The sequence below is a fragment of the Onychostruthus taczanowskii genome, unplaced genomic scaffold (genome assembly GCF_017590055.1).
Source record: "Onychostruthus taczanowskii isolate IOZ18803 unplaced genomic scaffold, ASM1759005v1 scaffold2, whole genome shotgun sequence".
NCBI lineage: Eukaryota > Metazoa > Chordata > Aves > Passeriformes > Passeridae > Onychostruthus > Onychostruthus taczanowskii.
In genome coordinates this window covers 12,984,184-12,996,290 of record NW_024499239.1, presented here as the reverse complement: position 1 = coordinate 12,996,290, position 12,107 = coordinate 12,984,184, and the positions used below count along the sequence as shown (strand labels likewise).

General features: G+C 37.9%; 1 long non-coding RNA gene across 2 annotated transcripts in view; it reads right to left on the bottom strand.

Moving 5' to 3' along the window:
- LOC121335153 overlaps window positions 1–7,362 on the bottom strand; it is a 64,379-nt gene extending 57,017 nt beyond the window's left edge. For both annotated transcript variants that reach the window (XR_005952521.1, XR_005952520.1), the window contains exon 1: window positions 7,291–7,362. This is a non-coding gene — a long non-coding RNA (uncharacterized LOC121335153). The remainder of the gene's footprint in view (window positions 1–7,290) is intronic.
- Between the last annotated feature and the right edge of the window lie 4,745 nt (window positions 7,363–12,107).

Here is a 12,107-nt window from a genome sequence, read left to right as displayed (position 1 = left end):
CCACATTTCCCTTGTGTTTGTTTACTTATGCAGGAAGTCTAGAAAAATATTTTGATGTATTGCATGCCATAATTCTTAACATTACTCAAAATGTTCCAAAAGACTTTTAGTGAAAGTTAACCCACATCAATCACGACCTTGACATGAAAAATTACTGCCAACCTTTAAATAAAAGAAGAAGGAACAAGCACTCTAATACTCCTGGCTGATGCTGAATTGTTAAAAACATTTAGAGCGTTATGCACATATTCTGTCTACTGTGGAACAAAATAAAAGGGAGCCAATCATTTATTACCTTGGCAAACGTAATTAAAGATCTTTTATCTTCTCAACTTATATGATCCCAGAATGTGCATTTTATATAGGGAGAATTATATTTAGTAACTATTGTATTAGTAACTATAGTAACTCTTTCTACTTTAGATTAACATAGATTCCAGTGAATTCCCTAGGAGCTTTTCAAAGTTAGTAAAAATGTGCATTCAGGCCATGACTTTGTCTCATACGTTGCACCTTCCCTATTGTATTTCCCCAGCTGAAGTTATCCAAACAAAAGGTGATACTAGACTAAGCAGGTTGACCTGATTTTCTGGTATTCCTTTTTATGAGGGAACAACAAGGAATACATGCCAAGATCTGATTGTCTCAATGGATCTGGATACAGAGGTCTTTTTATTCACGGAAAACACAAACAGCATGGTCTCCATCTCTGTGCCAAAACTTCAATAATGTGCCTACCAAGGTGGCAGATGTCCTGTAGCTCCTTCAAGAAAAGTAAGCTTTATTAGAAGTCTAAGACTTATGTCATCATGTCAAATTCCCTGCATCTCTGAAGAGTTTTGGCCAATCTGGTATCTTTGGACACAGAATTAAATATTATTCAAATGAGGAAATGTTTCTTTTCTTTGTTATTATGGAAAACTTCAGCCTTGAAATATTTTAGCTGTACATTCCTCTAGACTGTATGCTTTATAAAACCTTGTTATTACAAATCCAGCTTATTTCAAAGCCTTGATTCGCAAAGCCTCTTTATATACAGATTCTGGTGGTTTTTTGAAGCACATCTAAATCGTATCATCTAATTTATTCAAAGTTCTCACTGTGGTTTTCTGTTTCTTGCAACATTTCAACAAGTTTTGCAAACTATGAAATGTTATGAAAATATGGCATTTACCTGAGGATACGAAAACTGCTCTGCCACTACATCTTACTTGTTATTCTACTCTTGCAGTGGTCAGATTCACCTATAAGTGTTCTATCACACTTTTAAATCATGCAATTCTGTATCTCTTAGGGAAATACATGAAGGCAATTTCCTTCTGCTCACAGTGGTAGCTTTACAGGCTTAGCTTGGACTCTTACTGTCAATGAACTAAAGCTAAAAAGACTGAGCTAGTAAAAAAAACAAAAAAAAAAAAAAACCAAAAAAAAAAAAAAAAAACAAAAAAACAAAACAAAACAAAAAAAAAACCAACAACACCAAAACCTGGAAATTCCCAGGATTTTTGAAATAGTTACCCCACAGCATCTGAGAAAATCAGTTTCCAGAAAGTATGAACAATGGTCACAAATAAGAAAAGAAATGTAACCAAAAGCAGATTAAATTAATCAGGAGTTCTTTTCTGTGATGTCTTCTTGCTGCTTGAGACATAAATGTAAATTTAGTATATGTCAGCTGTATAAATGAAAAGCACTAGACTGTTTGTAACCATGAAACTTCAATACAACTAGTAAATTGAAAATGTTAAAGAAAAAACCTTATGAAGGAGAAGATGAGATTTGTGTACATGTTTCTCTTTGTCTTATTTCTCACCAGCAACTGCTGGTTCAACCAGATAACTATTGCTTACCAGCATCTTAAAGAACTGGTCAGCATTACAGCTCAATTTTTCAAAGGAAAAGACCGGTAGCAGAGACACTAACCATTTTCAATCAGTCTTATACTTGATTACCTTTGTTTTAAAGAACTTCAAAGCCTGTAATGAGTTTTAGGTTTTTAATTTGTCTTCTTTTGTGGAAGATGCTTGTGCTGGTTTTGACTAGGATAGGTATTTTTTTTTCATAGTAGCTGGTATGAGGATATATTTTGGATTTGGGCTGAACAGTGTTGATAGTGTAGAGGTGTTTTAGTACTGCTCAGCAGTGCTGACACAGAGTTAAGGCCTTTTCTGACCTTCCCCATCACCACCACCAGCGAGGAAGCTGCGGAGCCTCAAGGAGTTTGGGAGGGAACACAGCCTGGACAGCTGACCCAAGGGATATTCCATATCCTACTGCACCATGCTCAGCATACACAGCTGGGGCAAGAAGCAAGAAAGGGGAAATGTTTCAAGTGGTGGCATTTCTCTTCCCAAAACACTGCTACTTGTGACAGGGCCCTGCTCTCCTGAAGATGGCTGCAGCCCTGCCTGCCCATGGGAAGGGGTGAATGACTGCCTTGTTTTGCTTTCCTGTGAGCAGCTTTTGCTTTACCTGTTAAACTGTCTTAATCTTAACCACACTTTCTCCAGCTTTTGCTTTTCCAATTCTTTCCCTCATCCCATTGTAGGGGGACTGAGAGAGCAAGTGTGGGACTTGGCTGGTGGCCAGGATTTAACAACGACAATGCTGAAAGAATCTCTTCTCTTCTCCTGCTTGTTTTCAGTAATTGCCTTGTAATGGCAAGGAACACTTCAGGAGAATCTATTGGCCATGTTAGGTTATGTCTGACCACTAGACTGATGCTCTGAAGTCTATAACTCATGGGATTCTGTGCCATAATTTTTCTTCCACTTCATTTACAATATTCCTATTTTTAGTATCAATGTGAGACAGATACAATTATACTTGAAGTTCAGCAGCATGTAATAGGTGTCTGAATTTGACTCTTGAATTATCCTAATCATCATTTTCACAATTTAACCTAATTTACACAATGCTATTTAGTTTTCAACATCCTGGACTCCAAGTCCCCGGTTTAAAATCAGGTATTTTCAAAAAAAACCCCAAACATAAATTATGAATAAATGCATTATAGTCAAGTACATGTGACATGCTATGTTTAGCAAATACAGAGTAGCATGTGAGATTATATTTTTAGCAGCTGTATTCTCCATTAATATTTTTTCTGAATGCTGAGAACAACCATCCAGAGTGAACTTGCACTCTTTATGATGTGGAAATTTGAAAAAGCTGCTATAAATTTGCGTTTTCCTTTCCCAGCTGTATTTTAACCCAATTTCTACCTGTGTTTCATCTCATTTCTATTGGGTCCTGTCCTCCAACAGCAATTTCCAGTTTCCTTGCAGCTAAGCTCCTCAACATTCCAACTGCAATCAGGTGGGGACCTGGAACCCTGATTTTTTTCTGACAAGTTCTTTCATGAGAAATAGTAGCAGTGAGTTTGAATTGTTACAGAACTATTTTGCAGATTCACTATTTTGCAACTCACAATGGTGTGGTAGAATAATGGATAAAAAATATTCTACAAAAGCAAACAGGAACTACTCAGATAGGTTTTCATCTGTTTAAATAAATAATAAATCAATTATAAAACAAAACACACCAAAAAATCTTCACCAAAATACTGATATATTCAATCAACTTTAGTTAGGCAAGCTACTGGGAGCAGAGACAACCCAGAGGAGTGGAGATGGCCCCACCAAGTCACGCTTTGCATAAGATTTACAGGTAGCACATTTTACAAGAATTTCCATTCTAAAAATATTTTTAGTTTAGAGCTTTCTGGACCCCTTTGGAGTGTAACTTTGAAGGTCTTAACTGAGTCATAACTAGAATTGTATCTAAAACGTACTCCAAGAGACTAAAATGTCACTGCTTCTTTCAAGTACAGATGTGGAAAACATCACTAGTATTATCCTCACAGAACCTCATGGCAAATTTTGACTTGCATATGTGTATCTAAGTACTGTATACTTATATCCCATTGATGTCAGTAGCATATCACAGCTGAGACCTGCTGTGCATATCTGAGAGGAAATTTTTGTAACTGAAAAGATTTCTTAGTGTCTAAAAGATAAAAAATTGTGATGAGATGTGGTCATTGTTCCCAGAGCTGTATAATTATGCTTAAATGTTCTAGTTACAGTCTTGCTGTGCATTTGCATGTGTAACTCCTGGTGATTAAAGTGAAACATGAAGAGCAGAACTAAGCTTTTGCTCTTTGGGAAGAAATATATGAAACTCTGCCCACTGAAATCACTAGGAGTGTTTTCTTTTCTTTCCTGGGTCAGGATTTTCTGCCATGTCTTGTTAAGTGCTCAATAGATTCATTTTCAGAGACTCTATTCCCTCTCCCTTTTCTCCTGGTTAGATAAGATAAAGTATTTTCAAGAAAAAAGTAAAAAGAGAACTAACCCAAATAAATGCATAACCTCGATATCCTACTTCTCCTTGGTATAAAAGGAGAAAAAGAGGGTTTATGTTCCTAATGTAGTTTTATTCTAAATCCAATGTAAATATAGAATGAAATGTAAATCCGTTGGGGTTTTGTGTGGTGAATTTTACAACATTTTTAATATTGATTCATCTATATGCTGGAAAGTGTTTTTCGTTAAAAAATCCATAAGCATTTGAGAAAGGAGTTGAGGTGATGTCTTTGTGTCTGCCAAAGTTTAAGCCCCTCTTGCATATAGCCAGGTGAAATCCAGAAGTGGGCAAAATGACGTAAACCATGTCCTTCTCTGATCTCCAAGATTTTATGACACGCTTGCCTTTATACTTGTAACTCCTTGGTTATAGTTCAATTGAGTTCTGCCTCACTGTGTCACTGACTTAAGTATTTTTCACTTTTCTAATGTCAATAGCTCTTCTGTTGAGAGGACTCAACAGGAAGTGGATGCAGGCAGTTTGAGCTCTGATGAGATCCTTTAATCCACCCCTAATCCCCCTCAATTAAAACTCCATTGATGACAGAAAAATCATTAAGTGCTGAAGAACAGGAAAATGAGTGAAAACAACACTGCATGAGAAATTAGATACACAGCTTTTAACAGGGATGTCCTGCTCTTTCCCCAGCACACCTCCTTTCTGTGCCATCCCTGGCAAGCCAAGCTCTTAACTGCTACAGCTGAGCAGGTAAAAACACACACCCCGGCTGGCAGCTTAAGTGATGCACCTCTCACTGTTCAGGGACAGTTGTGCACAGAATACCCAACCACACATCCCACTGGTGGGGAACCTGAGAGGATCTGGAGGCTTCAGTGAAAGGTCCATTCAGTGACTCTTTTCTTCTATAAACACATAGCTGCAGTAAACTGCGCATGCCTGTTCTACTGATGCACTGCTGCTTACCTGAGTATTTCTGTAAATAATTTCTTGAGACGAAGTTTGCAGATATTGAAGGAAAATGGCAGGTAAAAATATTTTTTTAAATAATTTTGTCTATAAATATAAAGTTTTAATAATATTCTTTCCTATTTTCTACTGTGAACCACAAAGGGTATTTATTGTTTGATACTTTTACAATTAGTGTGTCCATTTTTCTGTCCATTTTCTAATGAAGTGGGGGAAAAATTAAGCCAAGAAAGCAATATCTAATGTTACCTCTCCCCTTTGCACATCCCTCTCCTCTAAAACTTTCAGATGGTTTGTAGGTCATAGTGAAAGAGGAAGCATAGTAGAAGGTGTACAAAGAACTAAGGAGCAGCAGGTCTCAATGATATTTTCCACTGGGAAACCTGGGAAACATATGCTATAAATGTTGAGTACAGTTAATGTGGCTTGAAGCAACATTAAATCCATTTACCCTGCATGAGCCCCTTCTCTCCAGAGTGCACACATGGGTCATGGAGCCAAAAGCAGTACAGAAACCAGCTGGACTTCGTTAAAGGTTCTGGTGGTAGCCTGTAGGAATGTGCCCCCTAATGACAGAGTGGCAAAACTAACCTTTGTCCCCTAAAAAAGGAAAGAAGCCCAGAAGTTTCTCTCAACGATTAGGTGAAAAGCCACCTTATAGGACCTCAGGGACTTCACCGAACACTAGAGAACATCTAATTGGATAGAAGCCAAAAAGTCCCGCCTGAACCATCAGATAGAAAAGAACAGAACAAAAGAGGGGCTTTTGTGAAGTGGTTTTACCAGGAGCAGACCTCTGCACCTGGCTCGAGTTTTTCTGTTTGTTATTTTGCCTTTTATTAAACCTTTTTTGTTTCTCACACCGCAGCAGAACCCATCCTGCTTATTTTATGCCCCCAAAGCAATAGCTGAGCTATCCTTGGGTGTATTAAGTTTCTTTTGAGGGCTTATGAGAACTGGCCCGAGAAAAACACTTAATAGTAGCCAAAGGAAAGCTTTTGATAAAGGTCTTTTTGCAAGTCTATGCTGAGAATCTATAGCATCGCAGTCTTGATTTCTCATGGATTCCCAGCCTTTTTGTTCTTCCTTTCTTGGTCGGAAATTACTCTATTTGTAATCTCATAACCTCAGAGACAGCAGAAGGGTATGAGGTAATTCATAGAAACTTCAGATCCAAGCAACTGTACTCTTCTTGGGCTTATTTTGTTCCCTTGTGTGATTTTACTCTGTAAGGGAGTATGTAAACTTCCATCTTTCTTCATCACTGCTTAAAAATGGAATGGCCTGGTACTTTTCCAGGCAATCTGTGTGTACCTATAAACTGAAATGCAGCTCATAAACATTAACCATGTTGAAACAATACATTCGCTGCTTGCAATCACATTATAAACAACTTAGATGTGAGACACAATTTGTAGGCATCTGTGATGTCCCAGCACATGGAAACCCAACCTCCACACCTAAACCACAGAGAAATTATCACATATATATTTTGCCAGGCACATAAGTTTTCAACCAATATGTATATCATTCCTATGACATTGTTTTTAATAAGTATGTCTTTATGAAATATTGGTGGTATTAAAACTCTGACCACTTTAACACTCCTTTAATGCCTCCTCTATTTCCTTGGTACACACTGCTGTCTACTTCAAAGTGCAGATTTTCATAACATCTTTTCTACATGTTTAAGTGCCTCGTTCAATGCCTTGTATTCTAATTCCCATGTAGTGCCCCTAGGGATTGCAGTAAAAACAATAATTCACAGGTCCTGATCCTTCAGATACTTCTAGTACAAGTAATATCCACTAACTCTGGTAAGCATGTCCAAGAACAGGCTGATGATTTGTGCACTTGGCAAACAGAGGCTCAAGAGATTCTTTAGAGGTTTCACTTGATAAACAGGAGAATGTTGCCAGGCATGTATTCCCTGACATTTATTTTGATACAACAAAAAGCTTTTGAAAGATAGGCAATTTCCAAGTATTGAAGTACCTTGCAAGTTGCTTGTAGATCTCCCTCAGACAGCTGGGAGTCTTCCTGCTTGCACTGCAGCCACCAGAGTCAGCTGCCACTCGTCTGCTGCAGCTGGAAAATTACAGGATCTGCAAATCTTCCACATCTCCTCCAAGTTCTATTTATAGACGTTTACTAGGATATACACTAAGTGGTTCTGGTTCCATTGATAATTTTAGATGGGACTTGGCTGGTTTCTTCCACCTCTTTTTTTGAACAATTTTGATACAAGTAAACATAAGGTCAGAGTCAAGACCTTGCAGAACAATTTTATTACAATGCAAACTTGTATGTTTTAGCACTTAGTGCTGTTGCAGACTAGTCCACTAGCAGACACTCTCTGTCAGTTTATTTTTGTATAGTGAAATAAATAAAAAAAGGCACTGTTACAAGCTTTTCACAGGAGAAAATGCTACATAACTTGATTAATCTTATGAATAATACTCTTGACTGATTTATTTTCTTTAAGTCAGACAGAGAATTTAGTTACACAGTCTTCCTCAGGAGTCAGAGAACACATATGGGGAATGTGATGTTCAAATGGGTGCCTGAGGTGTCAGTTCCTTTATCAGCTCTATTGCAGATATCCTGCTTTCTATCCTCGTAGTTTTCCAATCTGTTAGATATGGTTGAAGTTCCTGATCAGTTGTATGAAGACACTGAGGTCTATAGGTAGTCAGGCTACTTTGCCCAGATAAATTATGGTCAGACTTCACCCTGCAAAAGATCCATTTGCCTGATGGCAAGAGGATATTAGTCTTGATGTGTAGAATACTCACATAGTGTACCTTTTCAATATTACAAATCTAAATATCTAAATATTCTTAAAGAGTAAGCCTAGATCTCCAAAATGAGATGTGTTCATGTATTCAACATCTGCTGTTCCTAGATACCAGGATCTGTTCACTCATTCCAGCTGTTTGACCCTGCACTCCTTTGGGAACAAAAATTACAAATGATGAAGCCACATGGGATCTTTTGTGATCACAGATAAGGACTTAAACCTCTACGCAGCACCAAGAAAAACAGAACAAGCTACAGATCCCTCCATGTCTTTTCAATATGTCCTGTGTGTGAAGTGAGGTGCTCAATATGCTGCCCCAGGGAGCAGACCAGGAGAGTCTGCAGCCCAGGAGAGACCCAGCCTGTGCCTTCCTGGCACCTAGGGGATGCCACCACTGCTGCCAGGGCCGTGTCTCAGCAAGGCAAAAGCAAGTCTGCAGCTTTTCTCTCCTTACTTCCTCACTCAATTAGCCTGCATAGAGAAAGTTTTGGCTCTAACCAGACATCATTTCCCACCAGCTATTGCAGTTGATGAAAAAGGGATTTCAAAGCACTTGATTAGGTATGCAGGCTGAGCCTCTATGTAGGCTTGTAAGACGGGATAACAGGTTGGTGTGTTTCTTCCAAGTGATTTTTTTAAGCACAATTTTGCTAAAGTCAGCATTTCTAGCCTCAGGCATTTGTGGCCAGCCCAACTAGGAAAACATCTACGCAATTCCATGACTGTGAAAAACATTAGTCAAGGGAGAAGGAAGAGGTGTGTACTTGAGAGACAGGCACTATGGCAAATCAGAAGGCTGTAGGAAGGTCAGAACAGCAGGCACCAAAAATAAAACATTAATCATAAAGTCAAAATTCAGGTCCTGTCTAGTGTCTCCATGGAAGAAAGCACCTTTTCCAGAAACAGTTGATGAGGCACATTTGACACCATTTGAGCTAAGGAAGACAGCCCAGCACTCGTTGCTGATGGGCAGCACAATGGCAGGCTACCAAGTCTCAGGTGCTTTTCTCCCTGTCACTGTAGAGGTAAGACTGGAAGTGATCTAGACAACATTTTGAGATACTACCACTCACACTCAATTAAATTAAAATGGTTTAAACTGTTCCTAAAATACATTCACTCGCTGAGAATAGAAACAGTGGGTCACTTTTGCCTATGTTTTGTTCTCATTTCATGCAAAGTTAGCACTGCAAGTTCCACAGACCCTGTTTTCAATGAGCAGTGAGGAAGCAAGACCACAGCCTCCATCTAGCACCAACATCCTAAGTGCGATGTACTACTTTATATCTGCCTTGGTTTCCAAACCTTGTTTAACTCAGGAGAAATACAGAACTGTAACACTGCTCTACTTGTATTCACTGAATTCCAGCAAAATTGGTCTTGTGAAATTTAGCTTCAGCAGAGAGCAGAAACCTTGGAGAAAGATCTTTCCCAGGTTCTTTGAGTTTAACCTTTCCTCAGGTCTACTTGATGAAATATAAATTCCACTGAAAAGGTGAAGGTTTCTAAGAACTTCTTAAATAGAAAAAAAATTTAATTGATATTATTCAAGAGGTAACTGCCAAATGTGACTTGCTAATGCAGAAACATCCAGAACAGTTTCTTAGGGACTGCTACTGAGTTTTCATGCAAATTCCTAGCTCCAAGTTTTATAGAAAAAAAAATCACTAAAAATAATTTTGCATATTGCATAGTATCATTATTTTGAAAATATTCATTTTGTTTGGACTTCAAATATCAGGGTTGAGTGACGTAAAAACAATGTACATCAAAGGGCTTTGGATACTTTCTTCATGTACTAATTTGGAAAAGCAATTTTCATATTTCTTTTTTCTTCTGGAACTCACATTCTTCTGAGAAAATGAACAGAAGTCAAAATTTTCTTTCCAGAAAAAATGTGGGGTTTTTTTTTAAGTATGCTCTTAGAAAATATTTTGGGTCTTTTCTGGAGAAATGTATTTACTATAAATAGCACTTAAATTATGTCCAGCTATTAGAAAAAAAAATTATAAACATCTTTCCAATATAAAGTCATATACAAAGACTAAAGGGAAAAAAAAATCACAAAATCATAGGTATAAAAGACAGCATTAAAACAAAACAAAAAAAAGAATAGCTGCTTTATTTGTTCTTATGGATTGTGCAACTTGGCTCTTTATGAGCTCTTGAATGACAACTTAATTTGCAAGTGGGAGAGCAAAGAGAATAATGTGATAATTTATCTCCAAATGAAGATAGAGCAGTAGCATACACAAAATGTATCAACCCCCTTCACAGACAGATTTTTTAAAGTCTCCTAGTAAAAAGTATTTTAGCATTTTTTTTAAAAACAGCTGTATACAGCTGAAATTAATTTCACTTGTGCTTTTAAAAACCTTTTACATGGGAAACTAATGCACCACTTGCTACTTGATAGGGCAGAGTATGGGTGTATTTAAGTTTGAGAGGAGAAGGGGGTGTTTTAATATGCAAGTCTAATAGTGCTATTGGGTTTTCAAGAATCAGAATTATCTAATTGCCTCCTAAAGCGCATCTAAATATAATGATATTCAGAGAGATGTTGTGTATTGTTAAACTTTTTTCAGTAATATATAACAAGAACACAATAGCTCCAGTAAATCAAACTAAAATGAGTGATTAAGTACCTGATTTAATACTGCGCATTAATTTTAGTTCAGATGGTCCTTGCTTTGTTTTATAATACAACTGCATTCAAGACTACATCATTTGCATGCTACTGGAAGGTACATTAAAAAATAATTTTAAATTATCAACAATGAAAGGGAACAATTGTTAGGATACAGTGCCCATATATCAAAGACGAGTCTTTAGTGAGCTTATCAATCCTTATTTAAGAACACGTATTTCATTGCCTTAGAATTCTTCAGTTTTTCCTAAAATCCAGTCAGGTTGCTTCCCTTCAGGTTTCTAGACTCTTAGCCATTACTGCTGCACCTGCACTGTCTTTAACCTCTCACTTAGTGAGTTTTAAATTCTCCTGCATCTATCTCAAAACTACAGGTGTACTGTATCATATCTTTCCAAAGGGTTCAGAGCCAAAAGGAGAATTTAATTCTAAGTTACTTCTTTAAAGTTCTGTAGATCCACTCATCTATCTGCAGGGTCTTCTATCTCCATTCAAGTGATTATTCCACCTCTCAGGCTTTTATCTTGGCTCCTAGTTGTCCATTGCTCCATCTGAAACCCACAAGTGGCTTTGGAAGAGAGGTAAAGAGTTCAGAGGTAAATACAGGGTGTGTAAGTTATACTGGTTATAAATAAAACAAAAATGGCCTATTAGAAAGTTAGATGATGTAAACTTTCTGAGTGTTATGGCCATGTCACCGCAGGGAGCCAGTCCTGTGCCTGTGGTCCTGCCTCCCTGTGATGCTGCTGCTGCTCATGGCTGACATGAGCAGAGTATGGCAGAAAGCGCAGCATCCATCAGGAAGAATTTCACCATTATGTTAAAGAACCTGACCTGTCTATTTTCCAAGCCATCTAAGGTCCTTTCACTGTGGATTTCTTAAGCTGCATCTAGTCTTTTCCCAGTGCTGAAAAAGGCAATAAAAGCCCCTTTTCATTCAGACAGTGGAAGGGCTCCTCCTGGAGCCTGAGTGTCCCTTCAGTGCCTCCAGGAATAACCATTCAGCTTGGTAAGAGCTGCTGCCCTCCACCTGCCACCTCAGCGTGATCCTTGAAATGCAACAGAAAGGCAAATGCATTGGGCTGTTAAGCTGAGAAAAGAAGGGCCTTGTTGATCCAGTCTGAGTGCATGGGCCACTAAGTCAGTACATATGTTCTTGTCTCCACGTGGAGGAGATAATTTAAAGTGAGTGCCAGTGGCAGCTCTGGCTACCAGCTGATTGCAGGGCAATCCATAATATGGTATAAGATGGAAACAATGGACAGTCATGGGAGGTATATAAACCCTTAAAAATTTTGTGAAGAAAGATATATAGAGATATATTGTTTGATGCTTATTAAGCTACCTAAATCTTTACTTATTAAC